The sequence below is a fragment of the Geotrypetes seraphini genome, chromosome 1 (assembly GCF_902459505.1).
Source record: "Geotrypetes seraphini chromosome 1, aGeoSer1.1, whole genome shotgun sequence".
NCBI lineage: Eukaryota > Metazoa > Chordata > Amphibia > Gymnophiona > Dermophiidae > Geotrypetes > Geotrypetes seraphini.
The window spans coordinates 352,389,302-352,401,524 of NC_047084.1; the positions used below are offsets into that span (position 1 = coordinate 352,389,302).

The following is a 12,223-nucleotide window of genomic DNA, read 5'->3' on the forward strand; positions in this document are numbered from 1 at the left end:
AACCTCCTTTGGGAGAGCATTCCAGGCGTCCACCACTCGCTGCGTGAAGCAGAACTTCCTGACATTTGTCCTGGACTTGTCCCCCCTTAGCTTCAAACCATGTCCTCTTGTCCGTGTCACGTTGGACAATGTAAATAATTTATTTTCCTGCTCTATTTTATCGATCCCTTTCAGTATTTTGAACGTCTCGATCATGTCCCCTCGCAGCCTCCTCTTCTCAAGGTAGAACAGTCCCAGTTTCTTGAGTCGTTCCTCATATTCCAAGTTCTCCATACCTCTTATTAGCTGCGTTGCTCGTCTCTGCACCCTCTCCAGCAGTTTTATATCCTTCTTTAGGTTGGGAGACCAATGTTGGACACAGTATTCCAAGTGTGGTCTGACCATTGCTCTATAAAGCGGCATTATGACTTTCTTCGATCTACTCGTGATTCCTTTCTTTATCATGCCTAACATTCTGTTTGCTTTCTTTGCTGCTGCCGCGCATTGTGTCGATGGCTTCAGGGTCCTATCTATCAGTACACCCAGGTCCTTTTCTTGTTCGCTCTTACCCAGAGTTGCGCCTGACATTCTATACTCGTGTTCCTTATTCTTATTACCTAAATGCATTACTTTGCATTTCTCCACATTGAACTTCATCTGCCATTGCTCTGCCCATTTCTCTAACTGATACAAGTCGCTCTGGACTTCCTTGATATCCTCCTGCGATCTGATTGCCCGGCATAGCTTTGTGTCGTCTGCAAACTTAATGATCTCACTGGATATTCCGTCTTCCAGGTCATTGATATAAATATTAAATAGGATCGGCCCAAGTACCGAGCCCTGGGGCACACTACTAGTCACTTCCTCCCAGTCTGAGTACTTCCCATTTATGCCCACTCTCTGCTTTCTGTTTTCCAGCCATTTGCCTATCCACCTTTGTATATCTCCCTCAATTCCATGGCTTTGTAGTTTCCTGAGAAGTCTTTCATGTGGAACTTTGTCGAACGCTTTCTGGAAGTCCAAATATATTATGTCCACCGACATTCCACTATCAATTTGCTTGTTCACGGTCTCATAAAATTGAAGTAAATTCGTTAAACATGATTTCCCTTTCCTGAACCCATGTTGACTGGGTTTCAGCAAGTCGTGTGTATCCAAGTGCCGGACTATGCTATCCTTGATCAGTGCTTCAACCATCTTTCCAGGGACAGACGTAAGGCTCACAGGTCTGTAGTTGCCCGGTTCTCCTCTCGATCCTTTTTGAAAATTGGCGTGACATTCGCTATCTATAATATTCCTGGCCACTTGTTCTACCAGTGGATCCAATTAAGGCACTGTTTTACAAAGTCTTATAAATATTTATCATCCAGGAATGTTCAACCGGATGTTCTAATGTACTGTATTGTAAAAAATTCTATATTGGGAAAGGAATTGCTTTCAAATGAATACATTAATACAAATACATTCTTTTGACAATCCTGAATCGGCTTGGAATGCAAATTTTGACTCGACTATTGATTCTGATAGTTGGAAAATGATTTGGATACAAGCATTTAAAACTTTAAAATCTGCCTCGCTACTACAGTCCATCTACTTTGTTTTGCACCACGCTCACTGGACCCCACATAAGTTAGCCAAACTAAATATGGATCAATCTGATAAATGCTGGTCCTGCAATAAAGCTCCAGGATCACTGCCACATATGATCTCTTGATTGTGAACTACTGCAAATATACTGGACATCAGTATGGAAAACGATATGCTCTGTACTAGATATTAATAATAAACTGAATTTGAAAATTTTAATAACAGGGGTATGTGAGTCAGAGTCGTCACCAACAATGGATGACCATAAAGCTAAACTACTCCATATCCTTTTATACCTAGCGATTAAGAATGTATTATCATCATGGAAAGACCTATCTAAGGTTGACTCAAACATGTGGTGGAACTCAATGTCCATATTTGTGGAAAAATTACGGTCCACTAAGAATTTTAATAAGGTATGGGAACCTGTAAGAAAATACTGTAACTATTAGTTTCCTGTGTACTCTCTCATGACATTTCTATGGTACAAAGCTGATACTATTTAAAGATTACTTTATTTTTGGCGACTAATATATTACTGTTTATGTAAGCATTTTATCTTGTTTATTTTGAATAGTAAATATGGTAATGCTATAGCATACCTTCCCCTGCTTGAAGATATGTTTATGGTATAGTTCTGTTGAGTTTAGAAACCAACTTTTTCCTTGTTGACGCTTTATACTAGCTATACTGTATTTGATCATTGCTGACAAGAGTTCAACATGTATGTATAAGTATTGTTTTCTTTTTCTGTATTGTTATTCATTGACCTATAATTCCAATAAAAAGATTTGAACTAAAAAAAAAAAAAGAAAATGCCCCTGATTGTCAGAGTGACTCATGATATTGTCAACATGGCATCATAAGCTTCTGCTATGGGGAGTGGTGCCCACAGACTTGCCTAGCTGTGGGCCTTGGATCTATGTTTTCCCCAGACACATCCAGGCGGCTTTTTAAATTTACTTCTTTTGTCTAGTTTTGGGGCAGCAACCTGATAAATTATCCCTGCTGTCAGCAGTGCCTGTGCTTAAGTAGTAATAGCAAGAAGAAGAAACAAGTGCGGGGTCATTCTGCTCAGGCGCACACTGTCAATTCTGCCGGTTCTCTGCCCCTGCCCCTTCTGACGTCAATTCCTATTCAAGGACAGAGGACCAGCACAGCTGATAGTGTATGCCTGAGCAGAGCGTTCCCACATGCGTTTCTTCTTTTTACCATTACAGATTGGAAGCAGCAGCAGGAGGGAACCAAAGGTAACCCAGAAAGGGGGCAGGGGGGTAGGAACAGCTGGATGGAAGGGTTTCTCAATTTAGTCCTGGAGTACCCGCTTTCCCGACAGGTTTTCAGGATATCCACAATGAATATGCATGAAAGAAATTTGCATGTATTACCTCCATTACATGCAAATTTATTTCATGCATATTCATTGTGGATATCCTGAAAACCTGACTGGCAAGGGGGTACTCTAGGACCGAGTTGAGAAATACTGCTCTAAACAGTGTCTGTAACATGGACCACCAGTTAGAGAATCAGGGTGGTTAGGCGGGGATAGGTGTTTCTCTACTAGGTCAGACGCGATTCTATATAGCAGTTCCCAACCCTGTCCTGGAGGACCCCCAGGCCAATCGGGTTTTCAGGCTAGCCCTAATGAATATACATGAGAGAGATTTGCATATAATAGAAGTGACAGGCATGCAAATCTGCTCCATGTATATTCATTAGGGCTAGCCTGATAACCCGATTGGCCTGGGGGTCCTCCAGGACATGGTTGGGAACCACTGCTATATAGGATGCCCATGTGCGATTCTTAAAAGCTGCTTAGGCGGCTGCTGAGACCAGGCGTCCTATACAGAATCAGGCCCATTGTTTCTATCAGGGACTCATAGGACCAGACCCATTCATGCGCTGACCATATCGCAAAAGTTTTTGAAGAGTACTTTGCCACCTTTTATTCTGCTGGCCAGCAACTGTCAGCTGATGACATCACCAGAACACTTAGCCCAATTGAACTCCCCACTAAAAGCAAAAGAGTTACAGCATGCGATAAAATCTTTGAAGCTGGGCTCTGCCCCGGACCCAGATGGTTTCTCTAGTGAATTTTACAAACTTCTTCAGGTGTCACTACTGGGCCCACTCTTAGCATATTATGATAATGTGGTGCAGGATAGATCTTTTCCCTTACATGAGAACAAGGCATTAATACCCCGCTGCCCAAGCTTAATGTTTCCCTTGACCTTGTGACTTCTTATCGCCTTATTCTTTAATCAAAGTGGACATCAAGTTGCTTTCTGGAGTGCTGACCTCTAGACTAGCCAGGATATTTCCTGCCTTTATTGGTGAGGAACAAACAGGATTTGTTAAGAGCTGTCAATCAGTTATCAATGTCAGGCTTACTGTCAACATTACAAGGTACCCTCTCTCGCGATTAGCCAGGGCTGCCCAATTCCGGTCTTCGAGATCTACATGCTAGTCAGGTTTTCAGGATATCCACTATGAACATGCTTGAGAGAGATTTGCATACCAAGAAGGCAGTGCAGGCAAATCTCTCTCATGCATATTCATTGTGGATATCCTGAAAACCTGGCTTGCCTGTAGATCTAGAGGACCAAAATTGGGCAGCCCTGGCCTAGATACAGAGAAGGCTTTCTATAAAGTCTCCTGGCCTTTCATGTTCTCTGTTCTGTCATACATGGGTTTTCAGGGCTGGTTCCTTAAGGCCCTGATGACATTATATGATTCCCGGATTGCATATACAATTGTTCAAACATCTTTGCTCCTCATTCAGAGAGGCATGAGACAGGGGTGTCCATTGTCTCCTCTTCTGTTTATACTCACTCTGGAACCACTTCTTCATGTTTTCAAAACCTCTCTAGGGATTCAAGTGTAACCCCCTTGTGTTGGCACCTTTCAAGGTATTAGCTTATGCAGATGACTTGCTAGTGACTATTACTGACCCATCTGGATCTCTCCTCACACTGCTAGCTTTCATTCACGAGTATGGTAGTTTTTCAGGATTTTCTTTGAACCTTGCCAAGTCCAAAGCACTACCCATCTTCCCAGAAGTATGGGAGATGTCTGGGGGTTTTCCTTTGCAATGGATAGACCACTCTTTTACCTACTTAGGGATCCAGATTCCTGCCCATCTGTTTCATTTATATGCTACTAACATTAAGCATTTATTACAGGAGACCTCTGTTAGATTGAATCTCTGGCAAGCCTTGCTTTCCTTGCTGGGTCGCATTCATTTCTTTAATATGTTACTGGCACCTAAGTGGCTATATATCTTTCAGATATTACCTTTATTTCTAAAAGCCAGTGATGAAAAAAGATTGCACAAATTATTACAAACATTTATCTGGTCTGGGCAGCGGGCTAGGCTCTTCTTTGCTATGGTAAGCACACCATCTCTGTACTGGGGACTTAGGTTGTTGAACATTTGCTACCTTACTATAGCTTGTGGTATGCGCCACATTAATAATTGGTATCGTATGACTACAGATTTTACAGTTTCAAATTTGGAATTATCTTTGATGAATAACGTACATTATCCTAGGACATGCAGGCAGCATATTCTCACTTATGAGTGATGTCACCAACAGAGCCCCAGTACAGACCACTTTAAAAGTGCATCACCACTTTAAGTCTTTAGAAAGTTTGCAATAGCCCGAACCACGCATGAGTGAGTGCCTTCCCGCCCAACGTGGTCGTGTGGTCCCTCAGTTTCTTAGTTTCCGTGGAGCTAAGATGCGTCTTTTCAACAATCATTGAAATCTTTTTTCCGCTGCCTTCCTGCTCTTGCGGTTCTCTGACTTTTTAAGTTTTTGTGTATTGTTTATTGTTTTATTTTTAAAAAAAGGTAAGTAAAAGTTTTTACTTTTTCCCTTTCGGAGGTTTGGCCCTGCAGGGCCTACTTTTTCACCTTGGCAACGGATTTTGATTTTGCCGAGGCCGTGTTCCCATCAATGTTCCGTCCGCAAATGGGTTTTAAAACTGTGGACGTTGTGCTCGCACCATTTCAATAACTGATCCACACCGCTGGTGTCTCCAGTATCTGGGGCCTAAGCACCATCCAGAGACTTGTTCCCGCTGCTCGTCGCTTCAGAAGAGGACATTTAAGAATCGCCTCATCCAGCAGAGACTTCTTTTCAGCACTTGCATGGAAAGAGATTTGACATCAGTCTCGGCGGCGCCGTCTAAATCAACACCGCAATTCTTGACATCGGGAGAGCCCTCTTCGGTGTTGCATGCAGAGGGTAAGCCGGCTAAGAAGCCTTCCCCCACTCCTTTGGGCCCTCAGGTCACTGCAGCAGTGAGTCAAGTCCTGCTGACCTTGAGGCACCCCAAAAAACGCTCCGCTCCTATTCCAGTGAGTGCCTCGATATCGGCCTCCTTATTGCTGGAGTATAAAGTGGCACCGAAGGTACCGGCTAAAAAGGCAGTGGTACCGGTGCTCACTCTTCAGCAGCAGATTAAAAAATTCCTGCAGCAGGAATTAAAAGAGCAATTTCAGCTGCTTATGTCGACTCCCATGTCAACATCGACTCCTCAGGTGCTGGTCCAGTCTGAACCATCGACACCGGTTGCACTTGTCCAAGAGTCTCCAGTGGCAGCATTGATTCTGGTGCGGAAACCGACTTTGAAGACTTCTCGACGCCAATCATCTTCCACACAAACGTCATCTGAGACGGTGTCGGTGCGGTCCTTCAGTACCGTCTGCTTGACACCGACACCGAACTACTAGAGATTTGGATCTCGGGGGGGATTCTGAGCAGGAGCTCCTCTCTGAGGATGAGGATTCCTCGGAGGATAATTCTACTTGTCACTCTTCTCAAGAGGCTCCTCTACCATCTGAAAAGTCTTTTGACAAGTTTCTCAGGGAGATGTCAGACTTTATCCATCCCTTTAGAGGCTGATTCTAAAAAATCAAAATAATTCCTGGATACCTTGGACTATGATCAGCCACCCAAGGAGCTCCTCAAGCTTCCCCTCCAAGATATCCTGAGGGAAACTTTTTATAAAAACTTGGAAACACTTCTGACCATCCCGGTGGCTCCTCGCAAATTAGACTCTCTTTATAGAGTGGTTCCTATCCCTGGCTTTGATAAACCACAGCTTCCACATGAGAATCTCCTAGTGGAGCCAACATTAAAGAAATCTTCGGGGGCAAGTGTTTATGCCTCTGTACCTCTTGGCAGAGAGGGCAAAGCTATGGACCGGTTTGGTAAAAATCTCTGTCAAAATGCAATGTTAGCTAACCAGTCTGGCAATTATAATTTTCATTTTTCATTTTATATGAAACATCTCATGAAACAAGTTGCTATGTTTCAAAAATATCTCCTGGAACGTAAACTTCCTGCTTTTCAGCACTTCATCACCGACTTGCTTCAGCTCCGCAAGTACATGGTTAGATCCACTTATGACATTTTCAAGCTCACCTCACGTGTGGCAGCAATGGCAGTTGCTATTCGGTGCCTAGCTTGGCTTCGGGTGTCAGAGCTAGACATGAATCATCAAGACTGGCTAGCAAATGCACCTTGTCTAGGGAACGAGCTTTTTGGTGCCTCAATGGATACGGCTACCCAGAAGTTGTCTGCCCATGGGACCAGGTGGGACATTCTGGTCAAGCCCAAGAAAAAGCCTATACCTTCTCGTCCCTTTAGGCCACAATTGTCATATCAGCGACGGTTTGCTGTAAAGCCTATGGCCCAGCCTCAGTCTCAGCCCAGGTGACAGAGACACCAGCAACAACTACATCAGCAACCTCAAAAGGAACAGGTTGCCCCTCAGAAACCAACCCATCCTTTTTGACGTGTTCATTCAGAGCATAGCCAACATCACCATTCTACAGACCTTGCCTCAGTCCATTGGAGGTTGTCTTCAATTCTTCATAAATCACTGGGAGCTCATAACATCAGACCTCTGAGTCCTCACCATCATTTGTCAAGGTTATACTCTAAATTTTCAAACCCTGCCTCCAGACCATCCTCCAAAAGAGTCTGTTTTGGACCCTGCACAGTCCTGCCTTCTTCTGTAGGAGGTTCAATCCCTTCTCCTGCTGAATGCCATCGAGGAAGTTCCTCTCTCTCTCTCAGCAGCAGCAGGGATTCTACTCCTGTTACTTCTTAGTTCCCAAGAAGACCGGAGGACTGAGACCCATCTTGGATCTCAAAGCATTCTACAAATTTCTACTCAAAGAGAAATTCAGGATGTTATCTCTCACCTTGCTTTATCCTATCCTCAATCAGAACGACTGGTTATGTTCTCTGGGCCTCAAGGAAGCCCACACACATATTCCAATTCATCCGGCTTCCATGAAGTACCTCCGGTTTCAAATCAATCGATGTCATTACCAGTACAAGGTTCTTCCCTTCGTCCTGGCATCTTCTCCCAGAGTCTTCACGAAGTGCCTGATTGTGATGGCTGCATCTATCTGTTCGCACGGCCTTCAAGTCTTTCCTTATCTGGATGACTGGTTGATCAAGGCTGTGTTGTCTCAGGAAGTGGTCCAAGCAACATCTCAGACCATTTCTTTCTTCAGATTCTAGAATTCGAAATCAACTTCCCCAAATCACATCTCATTCCGACTCAATGTCTGCAGTTTATTGGGGCCATCCTAGACACCAACCTCATGAGAGCTTTCTTCCTCCAGATCGCCTTCAAACTCTCATACGTCTGTGTGAGGAACTGCTTCCTCTTCAAAACCATTTTTGCCAGACACATGATGGTTATTCTAGGCCACATGGCTTCCACTGTCCATGTAACACCACTGGCAAGACTGCATCTTTGCACTGCTCAGTGGACCCTTGCTTCCCAGTGGTCTCAAGCGACAGATCATCTTTCACAACATATATCTTTGACATGATCTCTTCTGCAATCGCTTCAATGGTGGATAACCTCTTCCAATCTCTCCAGAAGACTCCTTTTTCACTTGCCCCCTCATCACAAGGTCATCACGACGGACTTGGGGGGCTCATATGGATGATCTGCAGACTCAGGGTCTTTGGACCGCCAGGGAGCGGAAATGTCACATCAATTTCCTGGAACTCAGAGCAATGTTTTATGCCCTCAAGGCTCCATCATCTTCTCTGCCCCCAGGTCCTCCTCCTTCACACAGAAAATCAAGTAGCAATATACTACTTAAACAAGCAAGGAGGCAAGGGCTCTCTCCTGTTGTGTCAGGAGGCCCAGAAAATCTGATCTTGGGTGACAGCTCGCAATCTGTTCTTGCAGGCTGTCTACATTCAAGGGGAGAAGAATTCCCTAGCAGACAACCTCAGCAGAATTCTTCAGCCGCACGAATGGACTCTCAACTCTGCAACTCTCCAGTCCATCTTTGCTCAATGGGGCACTCCACAAGTGGACTTGTTTGCGGCTCCTCAAAATCACCAGTTGCCCCAGTTTTGCTCCAGACTTTACTCTCCCCTCCGTCTGAAAGCAGATGCCTTTCTCCTGGATTGGACAGGCCTGTTTCTATATGCATTCCCTCCAATTCCTCTCATGTTGAGAACTCTGTTCAAGCTCAAGAGAGAAGCAGCCACCATGATTCTTATTGTTCCACGGTGGCCCAGGCAACATTGATTCTCCCTTCTACTTCAACTCAGCTCCAGGGAGTTCATACCTCTTTCAGTATTTCCTACTCTGCTTACACAGAATCAGGAGTCTCTTCTGCATCCCAATCTGTAATCACTGCACCTGATAGCTTGTTTTCTCTCGGGTTGAATCCATCTCTTTTGCATCTTTCTCAACTTGTTAGACAAATCCTTGAAGCATCCAGAAAACCAGCCACTCAACAATGTTACCAGCAAAAGTGAACTAGGTTTTCTTCCTTGTACCTTCTTCATCATTATGATCCAACTTCCTTGGCAGTGGAATTGGTGTTGGATTATCTACTTTCTTTGTCTGACTCTGGACTTAAATCTACATCTATTAGAGTCCATCTCAGTGCTATTACAGCTATTCACCTACCAATAGAGCAAAAACCTCTCACTGCTCATCCTTTGGTCTCCAGGTTCATGAAAGGACTTTTCAATGTTAAACCACCTCTCAAGCCTCCTCCGGTAGTCTGAGACCTTAATGTGGTCTTTTCCAGCTTGATGAAGCCACCATTTGAACCAATGGCCACAGCTCATCTCAAGTTCCTCACCTGGAAAGTGGTCTTCCTTAATGCTCTCACCTCTGCCATGAGGGTCAGTGAGTTACAAGCATTAGTAGCAGATCCACCCTTCACTGTTCTCCATCATGACAAAGTGGTTCTGCGCACAAACCCAAAGTTTCTTGCGAAAGTTGTTTCAGAGTTTCATCTCAATCAATTGTTCTGCCAGTGTTTTTTCCAAAGCCTCCAGGAGAATCCACTTTGCACACTCTGAACTGTAAACATGCTTTGGCTTTTTACCTTGACCGCACAAAATCACAGCGCACATCTCCCCAACTGTTCATCTCTTATGATACAAACAAGCTGAATATCCTGTTTCCAAAATAACGATTTCAAACTGACTGGCGGCCTGCATCTCGTTCTGTTATGCACAGACTGGACTGGCACTGGAGAGTCATGTCACAGCCCACAAAATTAGAGTTATGGCAGCTTCTGTGGCTTTCTCCAGATTACTCCCATTGAGGAAATCTGTAAAGCTGCCACCTGGTCCTTCATACATTCACTTCTCACTACTGTCTGGAGTCTTTCTCCAGATGGGATGGGCACTTCGGCCAATCTGTATTACAAAATTTATTTTCTTAAGGCCAACATTCCCACCATACCATTCTGTTAGCTTGGAGATCACTCATACGTAAGAATATGCTGCCTTCTTGTCCTGGGATAAAGCACAGTTACTTACTGTAACAGGTGTTATCCAGGGACAGCAAGCAGATATTCTCACAACCCACCCTCCTCCCCAAGTTGGCTTCTTAGCTGGTTTATCTTAAATGAGGGACCGCGCGACCATTTGTGGCTATCACAAACTTTCTAAAGACTTAAAGTGGTCCGTTCCGGGGCTCCATCGGTGACGTCACCCATGTGTGAGAATATCTGCCTGCTGTCCCTGGATAACACCTGTTACAGTAAGTAACTGTGCTTTTTAGCTGCTATTTGCATTTCATGGACCAGCCACAACCTGTAATTCTGAAACTCGAATATCTTGCCTTTATAAGAACATAAGAATTGCCGCTGTTGGGTCAGACCAGTGGTCCATCATGCCCATCAGTCCGCTCCCATGGCGGCCCTCTGGTCAAAGACCAGTGCTCCAAACGAGACTAGCCCTACCTGCGTATGTTCTGGTTCAGCAGGAACTTGTCTAACTTTGTCTTGAATCCCTCGAGGGTGTTTTCCCCTATAACAGCCTCCGGAAGTGCGTTCCAGTTTTCCACCACCCTCTGGGTGAAGAAGAACTTCCTTATGTTTGTACGGAATCTATCCCATTTTAACTTTAGAGAGTGCCCTCTAATTCTCCCTACCTTGGAGAGGGTGAACCACATGTCTTTATCTACTAAGTCTATTCCCTTCAGTATCTTGAATGTTTCGATCATGTCCCCTCTTTTAAAGGGAGAAGAGGCCCGGTTTCTCTAATCTCTCGCTGTACGGCAACTCCTCCAGCTCCTCAACCATTTTAGTCACTCTTCTCTGTATCCTTTCGAGTAATATCGTGTCCTTCTTCATGTACAGCGACCAGAGCTGGATGCAGTATTCCAGGTCAGGGCGTATCATGGCCTGGTACAACGGCATGATAACCTTCTCCGATCTGTTTGTGATCCCCTACTTAATCATTCCTAGCATTCTGTTCACCCTTTTCGCATAGCTGCCATCAATGTATTTGTCCGGGGTGATCTGCCAGTAGGAAAGAGGCTCTTGTAACCTCAGACTAATGGGTTCTCCATTGGTAAAAGAAACCTCCAAATTTTCCACTGAAAGTGTTTTATCTTAGTTCTCAGCAAGGAAAGTGCTTGCAGAGGAACTCTCTTTTTAAAGGCCTTTTCGGTTGAACCCACTCCACCAGTGGAAAAAGGGAAAGGGTTCTATTCCAGATTCTTTCTAATGCCCAAAAAGGTAGGATTTCATCCCATCCTAGACCTAAGGAACCTGAACAAATATCTGGTCAAAGAAAAGTTCAACGTGATTCCCTGAGCATGCTTCTTCCCATGATTTAGGAAAATGTTTGGCTGTGCTCTCTGGAAGTTTAAGGATGCTTACATCCATATTCAGATACATCCCACCTACAGGAGGTATCTCAGATTTCTCATAGGGAGACACTATTATCAGCATCACACTTTGCAATGCATCCTCACATCTATTTTCAGAGTGTTCACAAAATGCCTAGCAGTAATCACAACATTATTGTGCATATTGGGAGTTCACGTGTTTCCCTACCTGGACATTGCATAGCAATGGAAGGTGCTCAAGAATCCATGCAGAAAACTATTTGGATGCTGGAGCTACTAGGATTTATTAACTGCCCTGTCCTATCTAACCTCGCTGCAATGATTGTAGCACAAAGAGCCCTGCTAGATATGGTTCAGACTTGAGCCTACCTGCCTCTGTTCGTGTGGATGCCCTCATTGTCTTGCAGGTTCTGAACAGCATTGTTCCCTCTAAGCTGAGCAGGTGTTCTTCAATGGCAGCACTGCCAGTGGGGGGCAGTTCTTCAATATTGTATACTCAGTCTGTAGAAAT

The 12,223-nt window shown here is 44.4% G+C and overlaps 1 protein-coding gene across 22 annotated transcripts in view; it reads left to right on the top strand.

Moving 5' to 3' along the window:
* Positions 1 to 12,223, top strand: part of CCDC158 (coiled-coil domain containing 158) — a 1,147,529-nt gene that overhangs the window by 191,298 nt on the left and 944,008 nt on the right. The window lies entirely within an intron of this gene.